The sequence below is a fragment of the Scylla paramamosain genome, chromosome 16 (genome assembly GCF_035594125.1).
Source record: "Scylla paramamosain isolate STU-SP2022 chromosome 16, ASM3559412v1, whole genome shotgun sequence".
Classification (NCBI taxonomy): Eukaryota; Metazoa; Arthropoda; class Malacostraca; order Decapoda; family Portunidae; genus Scylla; species Scylla paramamosain.
In genome coordinates this window covers 7,688,327-7,701,811 of record NC_087166.1, presented here as the reverse complement: position 1 = coordinate 7,701,811, position 13,485 = coordinate 7,688,327, and the positions used below count along the sequence as shown (strand labels likewise).

At 43.1% G+C, this 13,485-nt stretch overlaps 1 long non-coding RNA gene across 1 annotated transcript in view; it reads left to right on the top strand.

The window, feature by feature from the left end:
* LOC135107803 (uncharacterized) overlaps positions 1–13,196 on the top strand; it is a 47,233-nt gene extending 34,037 nt beyond the window's left edge. Inside the window, exon 3 of the long non-coding RNA XR_010271998.1 lies at positions 13,092–13,196. This is a non-coding gene — a long non-coding RNA (uncharacterized LOC135107803). The remainder of the gene's footprint in view (positions 1–13,091) is intronic.
* Positions 13,197–13,485: the final 289 nt, after the last annotated feature.

Genomic DNA, 13,485 nt, shown 5'->3' with positions numbered 1-13,485 from the left:
ACAAAGGTATTTAAAAGACTGTGGTAACAAAAAAATAATAATAATAGTCTAAAAAATAGCAGATTGATATGAAAAAAAAAAGGTGTCTTGCAGTGAAAAGAATAAAAAACACGAACCTGAAACCAACATAAATCAATACACAACCAAAAATTTAAAAAAAAGCCTAAAAAATTATAAATATGAAAAAAAAAGAATAACAATGAAAGGATAAAGAACTCGGGCCTGAAACCAGCATGAATCATCACACAATCCATGTACTCCATCCACACCCAACACATCGCAGCTTAACCTCGGCCATGGCTGCATCAGGCGGAAGAGAGGCAGCAGGATGTAAATCAGAGGTCTGGGCGCACGATATACTGCAGTGTGATAGCTCAGCGGTCAGCACTGATCCAATAACGCAGCCTAAACCCCATTTCCAGCCCTCTCTCGCACATAACAACACCACATTCCTCACCGCCACCGCACCGTCCCTCGCACCGTCCCCTGCGGCACCCCAGCACCCAGCCGGTATTTTAAGGTACAGATGGTGCACTGAGTCGGCGGGAAAGCCTTAAAAACAAGCCGAGAATCTTCCCCATCGTCTGTAATTGAATTTAGGCGCGACAATCCACTTTCCCGCGCTGGGCCCGGATGACCCGCCCGTGTAGATACCGCTTGGTAATGTCGTTACGGGCAACTAATTGGCTTGTATGCTGTGCTAACAAGGTCAATTAAATGAAATGGCATGGGCAATTGACAATGATACAGTGGGAGTGGCGTGTATTAGGGAATTCAAAAGGTTAATACGGTTTGCCAAAATTGGTATAGTGTTTTGGAAATTGAATCCAACGCAGAGAGCCATGTGTGTGTCTCCCGCAGTTTCCGCCTAGTGCTTCAGTCCCCCAGCGCTCCCGCCCCTTTTACCTCCCCCTGTTCCCGTTGCTTCCACTCCCTTTGTCCACTTCCTGCCACCACCATTGTACCTCCACCATTACTTTGTCGCTATCCCTAAAATCACTGTCCCTTGTTCCTTTCGCGTCCTTCACCCTTTCCCCTGCCACTGTCTTCCGTATTCCTCTTTGCTACCCCTCTTCCTCCTCCTCCTCCTCCTCTTCCTCTTCTTCCTCCTCACACACCCATCTCGCCGGCCATAATCCCCGCCCATGGACTCGACCGCCGGCTTTTCCCTCTGTTGGTTTTTCCTTTGTAGGTGAATTAAGAGATTTATCAGATACAACTTGGTGGGGAAATTAAATTGGTGTGGGAGGGAGGCGTAGGAAGGGCTGAGGAGTTGCGTTAATAGGGGTATGAAGGGAGGGAAGGGAGGGGACCATATGAGGGACTTAAATGAGAGGAGATATTGAGGAGGAAGGGAGGAAAGAAGGGAAAGAGAAAGAGAGAGGGGAAGGACAGAGAAGGGTGGAAAAATTATGCTGTAGGAACTTGATAATAAAGGAAAATGTCGATTTGTCATTATTTTCAAAGTTTGCAATTAAGATTTTCCTCATATTCCTCTAGAGTTTGCTAGGGTTTTCTTCTTCGTCTTCGTCTTCATCTTACTATTCTTCTTCTTAGTCTCATTCTTCGTCTTCTTCTTCTTCTTGTAACAGATCCCAGTGACCTAAAGACGACACCCTGGACTAGCACAAATAAAACCCATCTCTGACTAATGACCAGAAAAATGGCTGCCGTTTCCTTACCCTCCAGAACGCAATGATAAGGGAAAAGACAGGAGGAGGAGGAGGAGAGAGGAGGAAGGGAGGTGAGGGAAGACGAAGAAGCTTTGTTCCCTCCAGCCCAATACCTCTCCCTTGCTCTTCAATGGAACCCAACACCCATCACCAGATCAAGTGCCGTCACCACCCGTAACACCCCGCGCCGTAAGGACCAGAATTACAACTCCTGCCTGGGACTCGTGACGCTCTTGTTGCAGGACAGAAAGAATGTATATCAAAGGATGGATTCCATGCCAAGTTTTCGTCTGTGAAGATATTATGAAACTGTTCCGCCATGGCCTGAGTTTGGAAGATATCATGTGTCGATCTTTGATGTTGCGAGTGTATCGTCTCGGGGGAACTGAACTGTCTTGCTCCCTGCCACTCCTAATTGAGAGAGAGAGAGAGAGAGAGAGAGAGAGAGAGAGAGAGAGAGAGAGAGAGAGAGAGAGAGAAAATGGTAGAGGGATAGATAGATAGATAGATAGATAGATAGATAGACAGACAGACAGACGAAGACAAACAAAGAGATAGACAGGCGGGTGACAGACAGACAGACAGTTAGATAAACGAAAATCAGAATAGACGGTTAGATAGAGACACATACAGACAGACAGAGAAACATACATACATGCACACATAATCCATATACATACATTCATACATACAGAGAGAGAGAGAGAGAGAGAGAGAGAGAGAGAGAGAGAGAGAGAGAGAGAGAGAGAGAGAGAGAGAGAGAGAGAGAGAGAAGTTGGTGGCTTTAATTACAGGATGGGGATAAGACGAGATTTTTCCTCATTATAAGAGAGAGCGTCTTCCAGATTACTCTTGTTAACCTGTTCGTAATTTCAGGAGAAAAGGCAGCGAGCCTCACCCAGGTAATGCTGCTGTGTTCTGGCGGGAAATACTTGTCTGATCTTTCCTCGCAGACTCACCGCCAACCAAGAAATTATAACTCAAAAGTGAAAATAATCGTGCAACTCCAGCGAATGAGTAAAGAAAAAAATATCTGAGGTTCATTCTTAAATACTTTCAGTTTTCATCAGGGCTGTTTTTAAAGGTCACATCGATGATTACTCGGGGTTTTATTTATTTATTTTTCCATTAATGTTTTAGAATTGTTGCTGTATCATCGCTTGGATAATTAAAACATCCGTGAGATTTTCAGTATCTTACACTATATATACAAGTTGTTGAAAAGTAATCGAGATGTTGGAGACTTTTTTTCAATAATGGCGTAGAATCATTATTACATCATCACTAGAATCATAAAAACACCTGTGAAAATCCCAGTATCTTCCACTACAGCCTGTTGGAAAAGTAATGTGTGTTGATAGACCCTGAAACGTTAGAGAATACGGAGTTACGTAAGTCTGAAAGGAACACACACACACACACACACACACACACACACACACACACACACACACACACACACACACACACACACACACACACACACACACATCCCCTCCAGATCTCATTTGGGAAATGTGCTGGAACACTTCCCCTGCGATGGACGCCCCAGTTGACACTACAAACAAAAGACGGACGCAGACACCACTGGCAGCGAGCTTTTGTCTCCATGTCCTTTTATCATACGTCGCCTTTTTTTTTTTTTTTTTTCAAATGATAATCATACTCATTACAAGCCGGGGAAACAAAAGCGTGACCATATGATTCAGGGTTAGGCCGCTTTTAACTCGTTCCTTTGTGCGTTGCATCAGCCAGGGGCACTACACAATGCCTCCGTCCGTCACCCACGCCCGCCGCCCACGCCCCATGCTGCGTTTGCCAGCCTGTCACGAGCCCTCAGCCCCGGGACGCAGCTCATCTTAAGTAAACTAAACACTAGGAAGACTGTGGCTGCTTGAGAGATGGAGGAAGAATGACAGTGATAGTAACATAAACATTACATAATACTGATAGTAGCTAACGTTATAGAATAGTAATGTAGTAGTAGTAGTAGTAGTAGAAATAGTAGTGGTAATAGCAGCAGCAGCAGTAGTAATAGTAGTACCTAGCAATAGTAGTAGTAGTAGTAGTAGTAGTAGTAGTAGTAGTAGTAGTTGCAGTAGTAGTAGTAGAAGAAGTAGTAGTAACAGGTGTAGCTGCATCAGCGGTAGTAGTACTAATTGTAAATCTTTCACATTTATTAGAGCAGGATGATGGTGAAAATAGCACTAATAACAGTAATAAGAGTAGTCACAGAACCACCACCACCACCACCACCACCACCAGTAGCTGAAACACAAGATCACGACACTTCACCACACAGACCCAACAATAACACGCAAAAAAAAAAAAAAAATCCAATATGACATTTTGCCGAGTAGACGGAGGAGAGGCAAACAGACGAAGCGAGACCCCGAAGCAAACAAGACAGACAGACATACAGACAAACGCGACCAGAACACGCCCTTGGCTAACACAGGTGGGGACAGTGGGAGACAGGGGGTACAAGGGGGCGGTGAAGGACTGGAACATGGGGGAGGGAAGGAGACAGGGGGGGGGAGGGGAGAAGCAGAGCGGCAGGAGCAAACTGTGGTGGCGGCCGAAGCAGAAGAGGCCGATTACTATTGATTACGGGAAAGTTTTGTGGTAATCAAGAGCGGCCGCAGGAGAATAAAAAGGTGTAATTGAGTGACTCCTTATTCAGTTATCTAATTATGGCTTAATGGACGCCGGTTGAAGTGGCAACGACCCACGAGATGACTTTGTGGCTTATTCTTTTCTTTTTTTCTTTATCCTCTCTCTCTCTCTCTCTCTCTCTCTCTCTCTCTCTCTCTCTCTCTCTCTCTCTCTCTCTCTCTCTCTCTCTCTCTCTCTCTCTGGCACTATTTTCGGAGTTTGGTGAAAAGTGGTGTCTTAAAAACTTATGAATCATCCTTTTTTTTATTATTATTTAACAACAATATCACTTTAGATCCTGCATGAAAATATTTGATTATATGCAATATGTATTTTTTAGGTTTCGTTACATTTATGCATATGGAAAATACAAGTGAAAATGAAATATGAAATAAAATCATAAGTAGAACAAATGAAAATTGTTGTCAATCTTTCCCTCCCTCACACTCTGACTCACTCCCTCACTCACTCACTTCCTCACTCCCTCCCTTCCCCTCTCCCCTCTTCTTGGGCGGCGCTGCAGACGGAACCTTCATAATAAAACCCGGAGGCGCCGTAAAAAGGAGCCGGACCCAAGACGAGAAGAGGTAGGAAAAGGCGCCATAAAAACGTGTGATTTCCGCAACGCCTCAACACCACGCGGCGCCCAAGTGACCCATTCGTAGGGTGGTCATATTTCACGACCTCCCGCCGCCAGACGTTTCTTTTTCGCTGGAAACTTTTACAGAGTGATTGAATGATTGACTCCAGCTCCGACGCCTACTTTACCATGCTCCCTTCTTCTCCCTCTCCCTCTCCTTCTCATGCTTCTGCCGCTGCTGTTGCTGTTGTTTCTCCCCGTTCTCCCCTCTCTTCCTTCTCTTCTTTCTCTCCCTGTTTCCTCTCCTCCACCTTTTTCCTCTTCCTATTGGTGATGTTTTCCTTCCTCCTCCTGCTCCTCCTCCTCCTCCTCCTCCTCATGTTAAGCTTCCTCCTTCTCCTTTTGCTTTTCGTGTTCCTTTTCCTTCTCTTGTTTCTCTGTTCTTCTGTTTCCCGTCTTCTCCTCCTTCTGTTCTCCGTCTTCCTCCACCTCCTCCTCCTGTAAGAGAATTTGTCCATTAAAAGAGTGTACAAGACGCGTGGTCTCTACAAAGGACTAACTTCAGTATATTGTATTTACGTAGGAGCCTTGAACAGCACTATATTCATTTATAGTTTTACATGTCAGTAATGAACTGTTTTTTGTTGGATATATATAGAAAGGGCACGTTCCTAGGTACTGAAAGATAAATACATAAATGAATAAAAACTCAGTCATTTATGTTAAAGTTACCGTTTAATTGAGCTCACAGATTGTTAAAGAAAATGGAGGACTGAATATTGTGAGTCTCATTTGAGTGGCTTTGGTTTGTTGTTTTTTTTCGGTTTTCGTGTCCTGAGAGAAATATTGTGGTGGCTTCCGAGGTAGTTACTTACGAACAGGTGTGCGGGAGACCATCAGGTGACGTAATGAGGTAATGTTTGCATAACGTGATGGTGACAATGCAGTGAAACACAAGTCCATATTTATAAACATCTCGGCATCTCATCTCAGTCTACATTCAACAGGCTCAAGTGGAAGTTACTGGAGTTTTCAAGAGGGTTTTCAAGAATGTATTGATGATTTAGCAAGCACTCTGCATCACTGGAAAAAAAAATAAATAAATAAAAAAAAAAAAATATATATATATATATATATATATATATATATATATATATATATATATATATATATATATATATATATATATATATATATATATATATATATATATATATATATATATATATATATATATATATATATATATATATATATATATATATATATATATAAGAACACAGCTACTCATCTCCGTGGCCTTTCAAAAATAGTGATGAGAGAGAACTGATAGTGGTGATGGTGGTGGTAGTGATGGTGATGAGGATAAGGATGAGAATGATACACACACACACATATTGACACACACACACACACACACACACACACACACACACACACACACACACACACACACACACACACACACACACACACACCCTAACAAACAAAACAAGCATATAAACACGAGCTCTCCCAGACACATTACTCCCATCCAAACCCATCCCCCCCACCATCATCAAACTCCCCCCTACGACCCTCCTCTCCCTCACCACTCTCCCTCCTCACCTAGCATATCCACAGCCTCTCATCCCTTCATTTCTACCTCATATCCCTCTTACTTTTACCCTCACACGCACTTACCCCTCCTCCCTATCTCCCTCTTTTCCTCTCCTCTCTCTCCTTACCTCTCTCTCCCTAGTACTCTGTCCCTAGTATTTACCTCTTCCTAGTTCTAGGTTCTAGTACTCTCCCTTTCACTGGCAGTAATCTTTCTTGAATATTTCCTTTTCCTGGTACTCCCACTTTCTAGTACTCTCTTCCTAGTAAATACTCTGCCGTTCCTATCTTCCTTGTACTCTGTCCTTCATATATCCCTAGTACTTTCTCCCTAGTACTTTTTCTCCCTAGTACTGTCTCTTTCTCCATTTGTGCTCAGCTTTTCCCGTCTCCCTAGTACTCTACCTTCCCCCAAGTACTTTGCTTCTCCCCTCGTACTCAGCCTTCCCGCGCCCCCTGGTACTGGCGGGGAGCACTGGCCACTGTAAGGGCTCGCTCGGTATGACGTGTGGGGGCCGGACGGGGCTGGGAATGGAGGGAATGTAATAAAAGTTGGTATAAACCACTGTAATGGTGCGCCCCTTATGAAGAAACTCCCGCTTTATGCTCCATTTCAATGCTCATGGAGGAATTTCCGTGCTGACATTTCACCCAGTCGAGAACCACTACCTCCTCCTCTTCCTCTTCTTCCTCCTCCTCCTCCTCTTCCTCTTCCGTGTTTCCCATTCCTTCCTTCCTTCTTGTTCCTAGTTCCCGTTTCTCCTCCTCCTCCTCCTCCTCCTCCTCCTCCTCCTCCTCCTCCTCCTCCTCCTCCCCGTCCAAATGTTCCTCCTCCTCATTCTCCTCCTCGTATTCTCCTTTGCCCCTTTACTCTTTCCTACACCTCACACACACACACACACACACACACACACACACACACACACACACAATAGTAGTAGTAGTAGTAGTAGTAGTAGTAGTAGTAGTAGTAGTAGTATTGCGTTGTACTAAGCGATGTTCCTCACTTTTTTTTAGATGTGTGTATGTGTACATGTGTGTATGTGTGTGTTCCTTTTTTTTCAATATTGCTCTTGTGTTGTGTATATATATATTTTTTTTACTATTTTATTATAACCCTCATTAAAGTTTGCACCATTTTCTTCCTACACTTCGTAATAATAATAATAATGATAATAATAATAATAATAATAATAATAATAATAATAATAATAATAATGGTAATAATAATAATATGTGAAGATTATGCCCCGTACTACACTGCAAGAATTTCCATTGTGCTGTGTCGCTCTTTTTATTATTTTTTTTAACTTTACGCTTTTTCTTTATAGCGGCAGCCAGAGAGAGAGAGAGAGAGAGAGAGAGAGAGAGGTGATAAGAGTGCGTTCGGTGCCAAATGATCTCGGCTGGAGTAAAAGGGAAAGAAGAGAAGGAAAAAGAGGAGTAAGAGAGAGAGGAAAGAGACAGGTGTGGCATGGAAGGGAGGGAGGAAAAGAGGAGGTTTTAGAGAGAGAGAGAGAGAGAGAGAGAGAGAGAGAGAGAGAGAGACTGGTTTTAGATAGGAAACTTGGACATTAAGGGAGAGAGAGAGAAAAAAAATTAAGTAAAAATAAAAGTATAGATTACATGAGAAGGAGTTGAATAAAAAAAAAATGATGGAGGCTTGAATCGTATTTAAATTTCAACTCTTATTCATTTTTTTTTTCATTGCCTTCACTTAATATTTTGAAACAATACAAGACTCGCATTCAACACGGAAAAATAATAAATGGAAAAGGAAAGACGCAAAATAAATCAGTAGACCAGACAAAAAAATAAGAAAAGGAATAATAGAAATAAGGAAAATAAAAGGAAGAACGGGAAATAAATGTAATCCATCCTCACACAGGAAAATAAAAGGAAATATAAAAGAAAAGAGGGAAATAAGGAATAAATCAATACCCACAGAGGGAATATTTAGAACATATCAAGAACAAATCAGAAAAGTGAAAAAAGAGAGAACGAAATCGAGTCCACTCCCACACGAAAAACTGAAAACAGAGCACAGAAAAAAAAAGAAAAAAAAAAAAGAAAACAAGAAATAAATCAGACCGCCCTTAAACAGAAAAAGAAAACGAGTCAGATGAGAGGGGGAAACTGACCCCGCTGGATTCATGACTCATAAAACCTCACCAGATTGGCTGATTGTGCTGGTGAGAGGTGTTACGCCCTCACCACTCTCACCACCTTCACCATCCCTCACCACCCTTACTGTAGGACCATGGACGAAGGGACTGGGAGTTCTCAACGTCAGCAAAACCCTATAATGCACCTTCTCTACGTGTAAGAGAGAAAAAAAAAAATCACTGTGACTTCTGAAAATAGAGTTTGACAGTACGAAACATAAGCAAGGTGTTATCAGGTTGTTCTTGCAGTCAATAGGGAGCTTCAAGGCAAGATTAGACATGTTTATAGATAAGGATTATAAGGTAGTGGCAGGGAACGACTAAAATGAGACTAATATTAAAATGATAAATCTTTAATCTGGAGCTGGAAACAAAAAAAAAAAGTGACTATTGTGTAAAGAACATAAGAACATAAGAACATAAGGGGAACTTGCAGGAAGCCGTCAGGCCTACACGTGGCAGCCCCTGCATGAAACATACTAACTTACGTATTTCCAGCTGCCATCCTCATCCATAATTATTGATAAAGATTAATCATAAGGTGAAAATAGCTAGGTATGTTTCATATGTTGGGACTGCCATGTGTAGGCTTGACGGCTTCTTGCAGCTTCCCTGATGTTCTTATGTTCTAATACACCCTTGAAAGCCCCGTTAACTTTCACTAGAGACTGTTAACCCTTTCACTGCTATTTGGTACATCTTTCCTTAATTGCTAATCACTAAGACATATGTACTTGTTCTACATCCACCTCTAATTTTCAAACTAGGTAGAAATTGCAAAAATCTATTCTTTTTAATCTCCTTTCTAGTAGGCTCTTATAAAAAAATTCATGTATTACTTCTGGTGATGTTAATTGTTCCGTATCACAACGAAAGAGTTAAAAGAAAAAAAAAAGCTGTAATATTACAGAAACATTTACTGAAAGTCGCACTTGCACTGCCAACAAAACAACTGCTGGGGTCATTACTCCCTCACAGATGAAAGCAATCGAGGCAGACAAGACGCTGAAATATTTGATAACACGAACAGAGGAGTGTGACGGCGCCGCACTGCAATGCTCCCCCATGACTCCGCGGCTGTCACCTCCCTCTCAGCGACGCACACCAGGGGGACAGATGTACAAGATGCAGATCAATGGTAATGAGTGAGTGGGCGGGTCAGGGCGCCACCCGGACTGGTCTTCGCGCCTTTGAGCATGTCAGGCTAGCAATGGGGAGGCAATGGAAGGAGCGGCGGGAGGACCCAGGGCACAGAGGAGGGGCGGGGCGGCGGTGATCAGTCCACATGGTGAGTCGAGGACAATGGATGCAGGGAGCCGACTCGGGATTAGGTCCTATCACCAGACGAACCTCTCTCTCTCTCTCTCTCTCTCTCTCTCTCTCTCTCTCTCTCTCTCTCTCTCTCTCTCTCTCTCTCTCTCTCTCGCCGACAGACGCTCCTCCTCCTCCTACTCCTACTCCTCCTCCTCCTCCTCCTCCTCCTCCTCCTCCTCCTCCTCCTCCTCCTCCTCCTCCTCCTCCTCCTCCTCCTCCTCCTGTTTTTATTTGTTGTTGTAGGTGGTGGTGTGTGTTGTTGTTGTTGTTGCTGCTTTTGTTTTTGTTGCTGTTGTTGTTGTTGTTGTTGTTGTTGTTCTTGATGATGATGATGTTTTTTGCTAGTGCTACTTTCTTCTTCTTTTCTTCTTCTTCTTCTTCTTCTTCTTCTTCTTCTTCTTCTTCTTCTTCTTCTTCTTCTTCTTCTTCTTCTTCTTCTTCTTCTTCTTCTTCTTCTTCTTCTTCGTCTTCTTCTTCTTCTTCTTCTTCTGCTCCTCCTCCTCTTTCGCCTCCTCCTCCTCATCTACACATTACACAACAAAACCATTCTTAATCCACTACCAAAAATAAATAAAAAATAAATGAATTAATTTTAAAAATCTCTTCACTCCAAATCTAATACCACTGCGTAATTATTTCAGGCCAGACGCAGTGTTACCAAATTAGCGTGCGAGTATTTTCAGACATATGTATGGGGAGCAGTGTTGCCATGACCTCGTACATGCCGGAGTGGGCAGCGGCCGGCGGGAGGCTCAGGGCGTGGCCTCGGGCGCTGGGGTTCGGACGACCAGATCACCAATAATGTCATTAATGTATTCATAATATAATCACGCATCGTCAATAACGTCATCAAAATTCCTTGTTTAATAATCCTTTTAATGCTGTGACTCGGACGTGGCTCGGGTGACGTGGGGGGAGAGGAGGGTGGAGTAAGGAGAGGAGGGAGACGAGGAGATGTAAGAAGGAAGGAAGGAAGGAAGAGTTACTGATTAAGTTGGTCTACATAGTTATTACCTTGCATTATTGGATGGGTGGAAGCGTTGACCCCTCGTTCATGCAAAAACACACACACACACACACACACACACACACACATTTTTCTCTTCTGTCTACTTATTTCTGTGGTTCTTCCTTATTTCTTCCCTTCTCTTCATCTTGGTATTCTCGTCGTTGTCTTCGTCCTCATCATCCCACACACACACACACACACACACACACACACACACCTAAGCCTCTCGTGTAACCAGTGCAAGGCCACACGGAGGTAATACATATTTTCTCTATATATTTTGGTGGGAGTTGTAAATGCATGTAATAATTTAGGATAATGTAAAGCTGGCCTCTGGTTCACACGACACACGGAGCGGCGGGACACGCACGCCAGCCCGCTCACCTATTTCATTAACGAAGCTACCTAGACTCTACCTTGTCACTCCTCCTCACCTGAGACTTATCTTCACTTCTCCACATCCTCTTCATCCTTCTTTTCCAAATGTCTCTCATCTTCACCTAAATCTTACTTTCCTCGTCCTCATTCTTCTCTTCTTTATCTTATTCTAATTCCTCCAAATGTATCTTATTCCTCATCCTCATCCTCCTCTTTTCTTTCATACTTCTTTATCTTCGCTTCTGTGTCATTTTTACTCCTGATTGTCCTTCTCGTTGTTATTTTCCTTTGTCCCCATTCCTCCTGTTTCTTCTCATTCTGCAGTTCCTTTTCATTTTTTTTTCCTCTGTAGTCGTTATTGTTGTTGTTTTCGTCCTCACCGTCCTCCTCAACTCCATACTACTACTACTACTACTACTACTACTACTGCCAACACCAACACATCCACAAACCAATGAAAACAAAACACCCGAAGCTTAACCTGTATTTTGCGATGACGTGAGAGTGGTGAAGGGTGTTTCGTGAGGCGTGAGCTTCTGACATGACCCTTGGCGACATGTCCAGCCTCATCCACTGACCAGCACGCACCACCACCACCACCACCACCACCATCAGCGTCAGCGGGAAAAGCAGGAAGAGCAGGAGCCACATTCCCGAGTGTTTCCCTGCTGTCCTCTACATTACAGTAATTAGAGAAGAGCGCCCGTGCAGTGGCTCTACTCCTGGCCCTCCTGCACGCGCCACTCTCCTCTCCTTCATCCTCTCCTCCCCTCCTCTCTTTCTCCTTCCCGCGTCTCCCGACAAAAGTGAAGAGGAAGGAAGAGGAAGAAGGGAGAAAAGATAAAGACTAAGTAGTAACTTTCTCAGCTCCATTCTTTTGTTATTTTTGCAACTCATAGGAGGAAAGAAAGAGAAAAAGGGTGAATGTGAGTCAATAATTGGCCGGGTGGGGGAGAAATGTTGATAATGAAGCGGGTAAATGGTGACCTAAAGGGATGATTAGATGAATGGACATAAAAATGGGAGGGAAACGCCGTAATGGTCAATAGAGGATATATTAAATGTATTTGCATGTATTTATCGAGTTAAAACGCTAATCTGTGCATATGCCCAAATGCATCGTGACCTGATGGTGGTGGTGGTGGTGGTGGTGTGTTGTTGTTGTTGTTGTTGTTGTTGTTGTTGTTGTTGTTGTTGTTGTTGTTGTTGTTGTTGTTGTTGTTGTTGTTGTTGTTGTTGTTGTTGTTGTTGTTGTTGTTGTTGTTGTTGTTGTTGTTGTTGTTGTTGTTGTTGTTGTTGTTGTTGTTGTTGTTGTTGTTGTTGTTACAGGTTTTGTTAATTTATCTAGAAAGAGATAATTGTACACACACACACACACACACACACACACACACACACACACACACACACACACACACACACACACACACACACACACACACACACACACACACAGTAGTAGTAGTAGTAGTAGCAGTAGTAGTAGTAGTAGTAGTAGTAGTAGTAGTAGTAGTAGTAGTAGTAGTAGTAGTAGTAGTAATAGCAGCAGCAGCAGTAGTAGAATGAAAAACCTGAACAAAGGCAAAAAGAAGATAAGCCACACACGAAGGCAAACTACACACACACACACACACACACACACACACACACACAGATTACCTGGACCATGACGTTATCGAGTCTTCGGAGTAACCTAACTTCTTCTCTCTTCCTCCCAGGGTGAGTAAAGACCCCAAGAACCCTGAGCCGCCCCCTGGAGGCCGCCGTGCTCAAAGAGGGGATGAGGGGAAGCGCAGGCAGCAAGGAGAGTGGGGAGAGGTAAGTACTTTGATTCGTTTCATAGTGTATCTGAACCTCTACTGCGAAGCTTCTAAGAGGATTGGATCATCTTTGTGACTTTACCATTCTTCCCTTCAGTTCCCTTTCAATCTCTTTTTTTTTCCTTCTTTTTTTTATCCTTCTTTTCTTCAGTTTTTTTCTAAGAGGAATGGATAATCTTAGTGTAGGATATGTGACTTTACCATTTCTCCCTCGCCTTCCTTTCCTATCTTTTCCTTTTTTTCCTTGTCTCCAGTTTCTTTCCCATCCCTTCCTGTTTTTCCTCTCCTTCGA